We start from the raw sequence: 13,200 nt of genomic DNA on the forward strand, positions 1-13,200 counted from the left end.
TGGGCATGGAATCCGCCCGCTGCATGTTTTGGGGCTCAAAGCCTATGTTTTGACTGAATAATGTTGTAAAGGCCACTGGGTGTGGAATTATGTCAGAGTCATAGGGTTGTCGGCCCTATTTTGTAATGTAATGTCAGCCTACCCATGTTCCACGAACCATGGGATTGTATAAATAGAGCGAGGCTCTAAGTGTAAGAAGTAGTTAAGAGAGCGAAGTATGAGATATAGAAGTAGAAGCATAGAGCAAGTGGAAAGTGTGTCTTGAGTCCTTGAGTAGGAGAAAGCTCTACAACTGAGTGCACAAAGGCCTAGTTGTCCACAGCTGAGTGCACGGACCCCTCTAGCTAAGTGCGCAGGGTGAAGTCGAGTCTATAACCAAAGGAAGAAAATAATAAAGAGAAGTTTTATCTGAATTTCGTGTATTTATTCTTGAGTTATTACATGTTTGGTATCAATTGAAAATATACTGTTTATTTACTGCGCACACTTGTATGAATGATTTATATTGCTAAGTATACTTTACACATGTAAGTAAGCTAAGTTAATCCACTAATAGTGAAATACTAGTAAAGACTTGGGTAATAATAGCGTTCAACCCCCGAATAGGGTTGTGCAAAGGTAACATCATAGGCTGCAAGGTACAGGTAAGTGTGCGTAGCCACGTGCGCTTAGGGTCGAACCGCGGACCACTTGAACTCATCAAGCATCTCCAGGATGTAGAAACCTAGTTCTAGCACCCTCCCATACTACTTCGGGTGAGACCTTAGTCCGCGCTCCGTGGACTGTTGCCGAAAGGGCTAGTAGTACGGGGATTTGTTTCGCTAAACCACCTTCGAAGTTGGGTCAAGCCACAACAAGCCAACAGTGGACTTGGAAGCGGCAAAATAACTTTCAAACATGCAAAAAATTATCAAAGAGAAGGATTCTCAAATCAAATAGGTCATGGAAAATGTGGCAAGAGCAAGGTTTGTCATCTCCTTCCTTGAGCAAGAAAATAGTCAGCTTAAGGTTAAACAATTCATCATTAACAAAGAGCAATCCAAGTTGTTGCAGAAAGGAGGCAAAGGTAAAGTAGTGTTGGAGCCTCTTGAACATGAGGAACGTGAAAATCAAGTTAACAAAAAGAGGCCAAGGACTAAGGGACTCAAAAAGGAATTGAAGGAGGAGAAAGGACATAATCTGCTAGATGAAGACCTAGACATGGAGGACAGAATTGCCTTGGAGATCAATGAGGATAGAGAGTATTGGGTAATTAAGGTCAATTACCACTTATAAAAGCTTATTGACAAAGCCAATATGGATAATCAACTATTGAGACACATGGCCCATCACTATCAGACCAGAAATATGATTTGCAACATCAAGCTGAAGCAGTTGAAAGACAAGCTAAAGGAAACCCTAAAGGAAAAAAATGAGAGATATAACTTGGAGATGCTTAATGAAGAATTCATGAGGGCATGACATACCTGATTTTTCACTTCATGACAAATTTTGAAGGTTTTATGAGCATTTTTTGTTTTTTGAGAATTTTCGTGCCAAATTCAGAAATTGGGCTAGTCACAGAAGCACACCGCCTTGGTGTTCTGATTTTTCCTCTGGGCTCCAAATCACAAGTGGCTTACATTTTTAGAACTATGATAACCTCATATCAAAACCCATTTCATCAAATTTCTCATACAAGACACATATTTTGAGAAAAGGGAGAAAAAGGGGTGAAAATATCATCATTTTTCCACTCTTTTTGACAGGCGCTGCACTTCTGGAGACACCTTGGGAGAATGTGTTTTTGAAGGCCTTCCCATGGGTAATTTTTAAAAATTCAAGGTGTTATGGAAACTAAATAGGCAAGGATAGTTGATCGTTCTCTCATATCTCAATTTGGACTTCAGGAAGGTACCTAACAGTGGGATCAAAGTTGGCACTACACTTCTACAAATTTCTGAGTTTTATTTTAAATTTCACTGTGTAATTTCCTATGGTCAAAGTCAAAACTCATGATGTAATTGCATTAATTCAAGTTTAGATGATGTAATCATAAATAAATATACATGATAGGTTTTTTTTATGATTAATTAGTCCTCATAAAGGAAGAAAAATTCAAAACAAAGTCTAAGAGAAGAGTTTGTATTTGACCTTCTGACTCTCACCTGTTAGTTGAGAGAATCTTGGAAATAGTTCCACCACTTAGGAATTCGACTCCTGAAGGTGGGAAATTTGTTTGATTGAGTCTATACATATCATTTTTTAGGTAGTGGATCCCCCACGTAATGGTTTTGGGACTTAAAGCCCACAATTTTTGGTAATGGTATTGTAAAGCCTCTGTGAAGTGTGCGGAGCGTGAATTGTAATAAGTCAAGTCAAAAGGTAGTCCACCCCAAAATATTGTAATTTAATCTAGAAGGTGTCAGCCTACCCATGGTCCACAGACCATGGGAATGTATAAATAGAGCAAGGTTCTAAGTGTAGAAGTCAGTTTTTGGTAAGCTTTTGTTCAGATCTTACGTGTATGGGTTTTTGAAAGTGATATTCACTCTGAGTCTGTAAGTCTGATTCATAGGTGGTAGTAATAGAAGAGGCTCTGCATCTGTGTGCGCAAAGGCCTAGTAAAGTCCACAGTTGTGTGCACGGACCCCTGTAATTGAGTGCGCAAGGTGGAATTGGATTGTACAGGAACATAAGATTAATAAAAGATAAGTGTTTCTGAAATATCGTGCATCTGCTTATAGATCTGTGTGTTTATTCTTCTGTTATGGTTTTATGCATCTCTTTAAGGTTTATGTTGGCGTGCACTTGTTATGAATATTGAATGATTGATAAAAACTACTGAATTAAGTCAGATCTATAATTAAAACATACTAAGGGTAAGGGATCTAGACAGCGCCTCTTCGCGCTCGGTACAAGGGCTACGCGCTGGTCAGATAGCTGCGCTAAAAAGCACAAGTGTGAAATATCTGTTCGCTAACTCTCCAGACCTCATCAAGACATCTGTAGGGTTGTGAAACCTGGTTCTAGCACCCTCCCATACTACCTCAGGTGAGACCTCAGTCCACGCTCCGTGGAATGTTACTGAAAGGGCTGGTAGTTTCAGGATTTGTTTGGTTAAAACATTTTTGAACCTGGGTCACGCCCTTTCAAGCCAACAAATGGTTCCGTTGCCGGGACCGAGATTTGCCTAAGGGATGTCTGATGTTGGAACACTAGAACCCTACAAAGAAGGAAATTGAAGGGTGATCACATTAATGATTAGAATGACGCGGAGCAGAAAGGTCTACAAAGGTATCAAATGGCTAGGAAGTAGTCCTTTAATTTCACCTCCATGAGCGAGCGAGGAAGAGCACGCTCGAGTATCTCCGAAGAGTGCAATTAGTTTGATCAGGCAGTGTGTTCCGCAGCTATCACCTCCACTTACGCCATCACCCACTTCACTGAATTCACCTCCATCTTCATCTACCCCACCTCCGCTAAACCCATAGTTCAGCATGGAAAACGCGATCAAGCTACCTGTATTCAAAGGAGTAGGGAATGAAGATCTAGATCAGTTTTGGTTCGTAGTAGGAGTAGTGTGGGAAGCACACGGGGTTATGGATGACAACATTAAGAGGGCCACATTGGTAAGCACACTACAGGATCATGCACTAACATGGTATATCAAACACTCGAATGATCACCTAAATGCAGGAATAGCGTAGATTCAAAATGTGCTGAATAGGGAGTTTAGCCGGCCGAAATTAGAGACACAGTCAATCATTGGGTTTAAAGAGATCACAATGCTTCCAGGCGAAATCCCTGGGATCTAGATCAGAGGCTGAAAAGTACGATCCATGAGGCTAATATGACATTGACAGATGCACATCACTGCACGTGGTTTGTGGCGTCTTTGACACCACACCTGAGGATGGCGTTGTCACAACAGAAGCTCTCAACCCAGGTAAAAGCATTGGAAATGGTGATGACGTTGCATGAAACACCAATACAAGATCTGGGGTTGGGAGTCCAACAAATCCATGCGCAGCTACAGAACCTATGCTTGGAGATGCATAGTTTGAAGCAGGATAGGGCACCTCGGCCAGAAGCACGCAAAGAAGTGTGGTGCATAAAATGTAAGGGCCAGGGGCACGATAATAATCACTATCCGGTATTCGCAAACTACTTGGCAGGAGGGGGACCAATGCTGTTGAGACCAGGGGCACAGGTAGGGCCAAGTGTGGCACCCGCGCTCTAGTGCGCGATCTGTTAGGTGGGAGGAAAGCACACAATGGACAACTATCACCTATTTCAGAAGTATACATAGACTTCACAGCAGTTGTTTTGTAATTTATGTAGATCAATGGGCCACGATGAGTGGACATGTCGGAGCTATGATCTAATGATGGATAGGACCCCAACTTATCGAATGCAGACAGAAACGCGAGGCCTCGATCCAACTACAGCAATAGCATGTGGGGGATTTCAAGGGCGAGGACGAGGACGAGGAGGAATGGGGCCTAGAAGGGGCCGCAGACATCTAATCTGTTACAATTGCGGAGGACCATGGCACTATGCTCGCGATTGTACCAACCCAATGAGAATATCTTGTTTGTACTATGAGCAGTTTGATCATGAAATGGTATATTATCTGACACTGATCGCATAAATGCATGAGAAAGGGGTGCTACAGCCTACTCTGACTCAAAATATCCAAATGATGAGGTCCGAACCATGTGAAGAAAACCCCAACGTGAACATGATGCTTATAAGTGGCGTGACCACAGGGGAAGATAAGGGGAAAAAGCCTAAGGAAGATACATGGGTTTGCAAGGCTCCTACAAAGGGACCTGAGTTTGGCTTGGAACACGCAAAGGAGACGTTTATGGAAACTAAGAAGAGCTTCGCGCAGGCCTTTACTTTAGGTAGTAAGGATAAACCAGAGACAGGAATGGATCCTTCTATGCTAACTACCTTTTTCGAGACATGCATGAAATTGATGTGCAACAATAAGGTAGTTAAAGGACTACAAGAGTTGATCGCTAGGTGCGCAGGGTCTAGTGAACCACGCGTAGTCCAAAAACTAGGAAGGCATGCACTGTGCACTGGGAGGGAAATGAGATTGACGACGCAGATCGACGAGTATGAAATGAATCAGATAATCTTAGACTTGGGTTTGGATGCAAATGTGTTACCAAACCAGACATGGGAATGCATGGGTAGGCCCGTGCTACAATGGTCTCCTATTCAATTATGGATGGTGAACCAACAAAAGATCTTGCCCATGGGGATATTGCAAGGAGTAACAGTGGATATCGAAGGTGCGAGCACACGGACAAACTTTGAGGTAATAAAGATTGTGGATGACATTAACCCTTACCTCACATTGATAGGAATAGACTAGGCCACAGATATGAATGGATTCATCAACCTAAAAAAATGAAAGATGATATTCAAGAAAAAGTCCCTACGTGTAGTAGTTCCGTTGGATCCAGCTGAAGGAGAGCACTACACTGAACCCGTGCACGATGATGGAAGTGATGATGAGCTGGATTGTATCTAAAAGATAACTGTGCGAGCCCAGGATTGTCTAAATTTGACTGCAGATGGAAGGGTCTCGTGGGAGCGCACAGGTTCCTGCCCTTCAGATTTAGACGAAGAAGATGAACACTAGCATAATCGGCTGAGCGAAGTGACAACACTAAATTGTAATATGATGATTAAATCACTGCGTTGCGTAACAACCCAGGCTCGAGATCTACCGACATATGATGGGTTGACAGCGGTGGATGAATTCTTGAACAAGTTTGAGAGCATAGTACTAGAGCACCAATGGTTCGATGCATTGAAGTGGGCGCTGCGTGCGACACCTGTGCGTTGGTGGGGAACACATCAAGGAAACTTTGAAAACTGGCACGGCTGTAGGAGGATGATGCAGCTACGGTTTGGGAAACTGGAACTATGAATAACCAAGAAATACGATGGACGCAATGACCCACGCATGCACCTCACAAAATGGACCAAGGCCTATGGAGAAGAACCTCAGCCTAAATGGGTACACTTATTCTATCATACCCTGGATGTCATACCAAAGAACTAGTATACCGAGATAGAACTCCGACATGGTAAGAGCAAATGGGATGTCTTGTGCGAAGGATTTTTTTTAACATTATCATTTAAAGACCCATGGGCGGATACTGTTGACGATGCGCTGCAAGCTGTGAAAGTTGCCATTTTAAAAATACCACAGGAACCACGGGAAATAGCTCAACTAGTATGGTCACCTCAGTTAAGCTATGCCCTAGAATGTTACAACGTACAAGTGGAGGATGATGATGATGACCCCCGAAATATTAATATTCTAGAAACTGAAGGGAGTTATGAAGTTCGAGGACCCTGACATCACTGCGCTGCTGAAAAAAAAGCAGGTAAACATTGGTACAGATGCGGAGCCGAAGTACGCGATGCTTGGGGACTATTGGGATGATGCCATGGTGGATAAGGTCATTGAGTTACTTCGCGAATATCAAGACTTGTTCCCAACCAAAATCACAGAGTTAAAGGGGATCCTTGGCGACTTAGGAATGATGAAGATTACTCTGAAACTAAAAGCAAAGCCAATTAAGCAGTGGCCTTACCATTTGAATCCAAAGTATAAGGAAAAGGGTCGCGAAGAGTTAGACAAAATGCTTGTGGCAGGAATTATTGAGCCAGTGGAAGAATTCGACTAGGTGAGTCCTATGATAGTGCAGGAGAAAAAACATAAGGGAAAAATTTGAATCTGCATGGACCTCAGAAAGCTTAATGACGCCTATGTTCACGATCCATTCCCAACACCGTTTACAGATGAAGTATTGGAGAATGTTGGAGGATAGGAAGCTTACTCATTCACAGATGGGTTCTCAGGGTACCATCAGATCAAGATCGCACTAGAAGATAGGAGCAAGACAACCTTCACGACCGAATGGGGTTGTTTTCAGTACACTGTTATGCCCTTTGGACTGAAGAACACGCCAGCAAAATTTTCGCGCATAGTGGTGGCCGCATTCAAGGAGTTCATCCACAAGTTTTTGGAGGTCTATTTTGATGATTGGACTATATTTGGGTTAGTTAAAAACCATATAGCGAGCTTACTATTGATGCTGGATACTTGCCGACGAAACTAGATTGCGTTGAATCTTAATAAGTGAACCTTCCTTGTCCCCTTTGGAAATTTGCTCGGCCATGTGGTCTGTAAACAAGGCCTGATGGTGGACCTTGCGAAGATTGCTATCATTCTCAATTTGGAAGCACCGCAAAGTGTCAAAGAACTACACACCACGTTGGGGCACACTGGCTACTATCGTAAGTTTATTAAGAGCTATGCACAAATCATGACACCAATGGAATGATGATTGTAAGAAAAGTCTGGAGGTTTTCAAGGAAAAAATGGCATCCGCTCCCATCTTGGTTTTCCCAAAATGGGACATCGAACTTTATGTACATGTTGATGTGTCGCGTATTGAGCTGGGCGTTGTACTCACGTAGGAAGGTGCGGAAGGCACCGATCACCCGATTGCATTCGCAAGTCGGCAGTTGTCCAAAGCCGAAAATAACTACTCTACTACTGAGCATGAGGGACTGGTGATGGTATATGTGCTCCAGAAATACCACCACTATCTACTTGGTGGGCACTTCAAGATGCATACCGATCATTTCGTGTTGAAATATCTAGTGAACAAGGCTGTGTTGAGGGGGCGCATATGCAGATGGTTGTTACTATTTCAAGAATATGACTTTGAGGTCATCATAAAGCCACGATTCTTAAATGCAAGACCAAATCACCTATCATGAATTGAGAATGGTGAGGAGCCAACAAATTTGGAGGAGGGACTACCTAATGCACAACTCTATGTAGTGTGCATCACAGACGGCCACTTCAAAGATATAATCCATTTCTTAACCACAGGGACAGCGCTGCAGGGATATTCAATCCAGTAGAAGAAAGAATTGGTGGTATGTGTGGTGGATTTTTCTGTTATCGCGAGGCACCTCTACAAAATGGGAAACAATGAGATATTATGAAGATATGTACCTGAATTTGAATGGGGGTAGATCCTCGTAGAAGCACATGGGGGGGCTACAAGAGGACACTATGCGAGATGGGAAACAACACAGAAGATTCTTCGCGCTGGACTATGGTGGCCAACTTTACATCAAGATTCGAAAGGGTACTATCAGGCCTGCGATGTATGTTAACGGACTGGGAAACCATCGTGAAGGGATGAGATTTCCTTCAATCCACAGATGACGCTGCAGACATTCGAAAAATGGGTGATAGACTTTGTGGGGCCCATCAAACCTCAAGCAAAGACAGGTGTGCGCTATATCATCACCGCGATAGAGTACCTGACTCAATGGAAGGAAGCACAGCCGATTAAGGACTGCACGATTACTACAGGTGAAAAAATTTTCTTCGACAACGTGTTGACACGGTTTGGATGCCCAAAAATTCTAATGAGTGACCACGGAACACACTTCCTAAATGAAACTATCAGCGCACTCACTGAGGAGTTCCAACTGTATCATCAGCAAAGTACACCATACCACCCTCAAGCTAAAATAGAAGCATTGAACAAGATTCTGGAAACTGTGTTGACCAAAGTATGTAACGCACAACGAAACAATTGGGACTTGCGCATACCCACCATCTTATGGGCATACAGAACCACATGCAAGAAATTGACGGGTCAGACACCTTTCAGGTTAGTCTACGAAACAAAAGTCATCATGCCAATGGAATACATTGTACCCAGTTTATGAATAGCAGCGATGAAAAGCATGGTAGGTTGCGAAGCTTTGGAAGAGAGGCTCGCACCACTGGAAGAACTTGAGGAAGAATGGTTTTTGGCAGGATTCCATCAGCAGGTACAGAAACAGAGCGAGAAACCTTGGCACGATCGCCATTTCAAGTTGTGCACATTCAAAGTAAACGATTTAGTATTACTGTATGACAGCAAGTTCAAAAAATTCCCTGGAAAACTCCGCATGGATTGATTGGCACCATATTTGGTGAAAGAGGTCACAAATGGAGGCTTGGTCCAGCTTGTCAAGCTTAATGGAGAGCCCTTCCCAAGAAGAGTAAATGGCAGTCGCCTGAAGCCCTACACGAGTGGGCCAGTTGTCTGACTAACTGATCGAAGCACAATCTCAGCACTCCAAGTAGTTGAAAGAAGGCACGGGACTATAAAGGAGTCCGCAGGAGAGCTCTGCGGAAATAGGGTTCCGTGCAAGGCAAGTCTATCACAGGAATTGCGCTCATGCATAAGGGGGTGCGCTACTGCACGAACAGGCTGGAAAATGACCGTTAAGGTCACCGTTCATGACAAGATGGTCAATTTAAGACAACAAGGAGTGGACGGCAGGCAATTAAGACACGGAGTCAAAACTGGATTTGAAATGATCTGCCACCAATGTCACATTAATGAGCCAAAAAAGGGCAGAACGGTCGAATTTGAATTTTATCAGGCCTATAAATCACGACTGTTCATCCACCGAACAAATCGTGGCATCTTGAGACTTAAGTTATTGCGCTATCCAATAGGTATGGACCCGTAGAACTTCGACGCTTTGAGAGTAAGTCCCATGGTTGTGACATTAGAGATGCAAGCCCTTTGGGACAACGTAATGTCGACAGCCAAGGTCACCGCACCGAGCCCAACGTCAGCAGTGGCAAATGTATCAAAAATTCCCTGATAGATAGCAATACTGGTCCAGATGTCACCACGAAACCCACGGTCTGGTAAGTGATCTATGAAAGATAAGGGCAAGATGGTGAATCTTGGGATAAAAGATAGAATTCCATTGAAAAGTGCATCCCTGGGTCGCGTGCCCATGATGAAACTTGAAGATTGGGACCTCATGGATAGCAACAACTCTCTTGCAAAAATGCAACACAAGCTTCAACAGACATTGAGCATATTGGACCAAAGATTGCAAGCTTGCCACTCTTGCACAAAAAGTTCATGCATTTGACATCTCAGCTAGAGCTAAAATCCTATGAGGGGTCGCTTTTTGTTAACCTAGCAGAGTACAATGAGCATCATCCATTAAGCAAATTAGTAGGGGTAATGGAGCAAGAGCTTGAAGAAGTGTTGCAAGTGGCAAGGATGGAGCAACAGATTATAGTACGTCACTCATAGGGATGCTGCACCGCGAAGCCTTGGTAGCGGGCCTCGCCACACCGACAAATGACTCGGGACGAGTCACGATGATTGTGTTGGGGGCCTGTTGGGTAGCAGATCCCCCGCGTAACGGTGTTGGGACTTAAAGCCCACAATTTTGGGTAATGGTATTCTAAAGGCTCCGCGAAGTGTGCGAAGCATGAATTGTAATAAGTCAAGTCAAAGGGTAGTCCACCCCAAAATATTGTAATTTAATCTAGAAGGTGTTGGCCTACCCATGGTCCGCGAACCATGGGAATGTATAAATAGAGCAAGGCTCTAAGTGTAGAAATTAGTTTTTGGTAAGCTTTTGTTCAGATCTTAAGCGTATGGGTTTTTGAAAGTGATATTCACTCTGGTTCTGTAAGTCCGAGTTGTAGGTGGTAGCAATAGAAGAGGCTCTACAGCTGTGTGCACAGAGGCCTAGTAGAGTCCACAACTGTGTGAGCGGACCCCTGCAGCTGAGTGCGCAGGGTGGAATTGGATTGTACAGGAACAGAAGATTAATAAAAGATAAGTGTTTCTAAAATATCGTGCATCTGCTCATAGATCTATTTGTTTATTCTTCTATTATGGTTTTATGCATCTCTTTAAGGTTTATGTTGGCACGCACTTGTTACAAAGATTGAATGATTGATAAAAACTGTTGAATTAATTCATATCTATAATAAAAACATACTAAGGGTAAGGGATCTAGACAACGCCTCTTCGCGCTTGGTACAAGGGCTACGCAATGGTCGGATAGCTGCGCAAACAGCACAAGTGTGAAAGATCGGTTCGCGAACTCTTCAGACCTCATCAAGACATCCCTAGGGTGCAGAAACCTAGTTCCAGCACCCTCCCATACTACCTTGGGTGAGACCTCAGTCCGCGCTCTGTGGACTGTTTCCGAAAGGGCTGGTAGTTTCAGGATTTGTTTGGCTAAAACACTTTTGAACCTAGGTCAGGCCCCTTCAAGACAACATCATTTCTCATTCAGAGAGAGGGGTTGGACTTTTGTGGAGAGGATTGTACCTTATGTTTTCTTACAACTAATCAAGGAGCAGTTTCAGCTATATTTCATGAATACTTTTCCAATGAGTCTATGGTGTTGTTTTTCTTTCAGATCAGTTTCTAATTAATAAAATCATCTCTCTTTCCATGCTTTATCTTCTTCTTTTTGTTTTCCTTACAGACATATAGACAAAATTCTTAGATTTAAGCTCTGTTTATGTGGAAAATCATGCTTGTGTTTCTTTCCTTCTATAACTAATTAATTCATGCTTATACATGCTCATTATGTTCTCCTAAACTCTCACACCTATACTACATTGACAAAAACCTTAAGTTCACCATAACATACTGATATCTAACTCCTATGTATACCTGTTATGGTAAACTTGAGTCCTTGACCTAATTACCTACTCTAATCCCTAGCCCAGCAAATTAAAAAACCTTAAATTGTCAAATACTCAAACAAGACTTTTATATCTAGAATAAAACCTATTTCCTTCAGTTATTCATTGAAAAATCCTTAGAGAGATCCCTCTATGGTTCAGTAGGGTTAGCTACTAAAGTGAAAGTGGTTCGAGGTTACCTTTTCAATTTTCTCCTCAGCCTAGGAAATTGTAGGGGATAACACCCACCCTGAGGGGTCCTAAGACTTGTAGAGCGCAACATCCTGGAGCACGTTGTTGACTCTGTTCATCTGCCCAAGGCGTCACTAGTTTGCAACACTTCTCTGCAGTAAGATGCCAAGGATCTCCATGGCATACTACTTGTTGATGTCTAACTCCCAGGACTTGATTCTCGTCAAGAGCCACCGCAAGAGCTTTTCCTTCTCACAGATGGACTTTGACACCATTAGGTGGATCTCAATCATATTTTTTATTATGGCGAGGGTGTTGTAGACCGCAGCTGACTCGTCAGGGTTGTCCTCGTCGAGTGAGGAGAGGTTTTGGATAAGGAGCTCCAGGGTGTTTTTCTCCACCAAGGCCTTCATACGCAACAACTCCTCATGGATCTTGAGCTCTAACTCAACAAACTTGTCTAGTTGGTCAACGTATTTCATGTGGGCCTCCAGGTTGTCACGGAGGCAATGCTTGAAGTCCAACACCATATTCTTTAAGGCTTGGGCATCCACAACCTCGATTGTGCCCTCTAATTTCTTCAAGGCCTCCAGGAGGCTCAATTCTACACCATTTTCTTAATCCATATCCTCGCACTCCAGCTTGTCGTTGCCCTCCATGGCTTGCACCACACTCGCTCACACTAAATTCATTGTGTATGTTTCTCTACAATGCTAACTATTGGGGACCGATCAATGGAGGCTCTGATCTTGTTTTTCCTCTACGTAGAGCTCAACAACAAGTTAAATCTTCTAACTCGATGTCCTCCAAGCGTAGGGCAGACAACTCCTCCACTCCACCGCTCAGGTTTAACAATAGCTCTGGTTTAACCATTGCTTGATCTTTTTGGTTTAACCACCTCTCTAGAGCTTACTCGAAAATGGCTCTAATACCATGTTTAAAATCAAAAAGTGAGCTTGAAGACTTTCCAAAAGAGCATGAACACTCACAGAATGAGCTTGATCATTGCATTTCTAGATGTTACAATTTATAACTCGTTGAGCCACAGATTCAATGGTGAACCTATTGACAGTGATTTATTGTTCACCTAAATATACTGACTCCTATCGACCCTTAATTCCCGGAGACTGTCGCTAACTAGCCATCATGGAAACATGCATCGGGATTAATACTCTGTCATTTATTTCACAGATCTCCAAAGAAGAGAATTTTTTCATGTCTCTTTCATTATAGACCTCAATCCCTATACTTGATGCACAAGACCACAACCACTTCCTTGGCTTATGGAACTTACAGGACTGATTTGTTGGAAAATTATAAATTGAACTCTACCATGCAAGTATGAAAACATGTGCCAATGCATTTAAAAGGGGCTAGTTGAAGATTCTAGCTCACATTTTTCACAAAGCACAATGCTCGAGGTCGAAGAGGGTTGTAGAGGAAAGTGGAGCTTATAGTACTGCATA

The 13,200-nt window shown here is 42.9% G+C and overlaps 1 pseudogene; it reads right to left on the reverse strand.

Annotated features, from left to right (window-relative positions):
- The window catches only part of LOC149256284 (uncharacterized), a 170,532-nt pseudogene extending 158,139 nt beyond the window's left edge, over nucleotides 1-12,393 (reverse strand).
- Nucleotides 12,394-13,200: the final 807 nt, after the last annotated feature.

This window comes from Pinus tabuliformis, chromosome 7, assembly GCF_031772625.1.
Source record: "Pinus tabuliformis cultivar Carrire ecotype Pingquan chromosome 7, CPIR1, whole genome shotgun sequence".
Lineage (NCBI taxonomy): Eukaryota > Viridiplantae > Streptophyta > Pinopsida > Pinales > Pinaceae > Pinus > Pinus tabuliformis.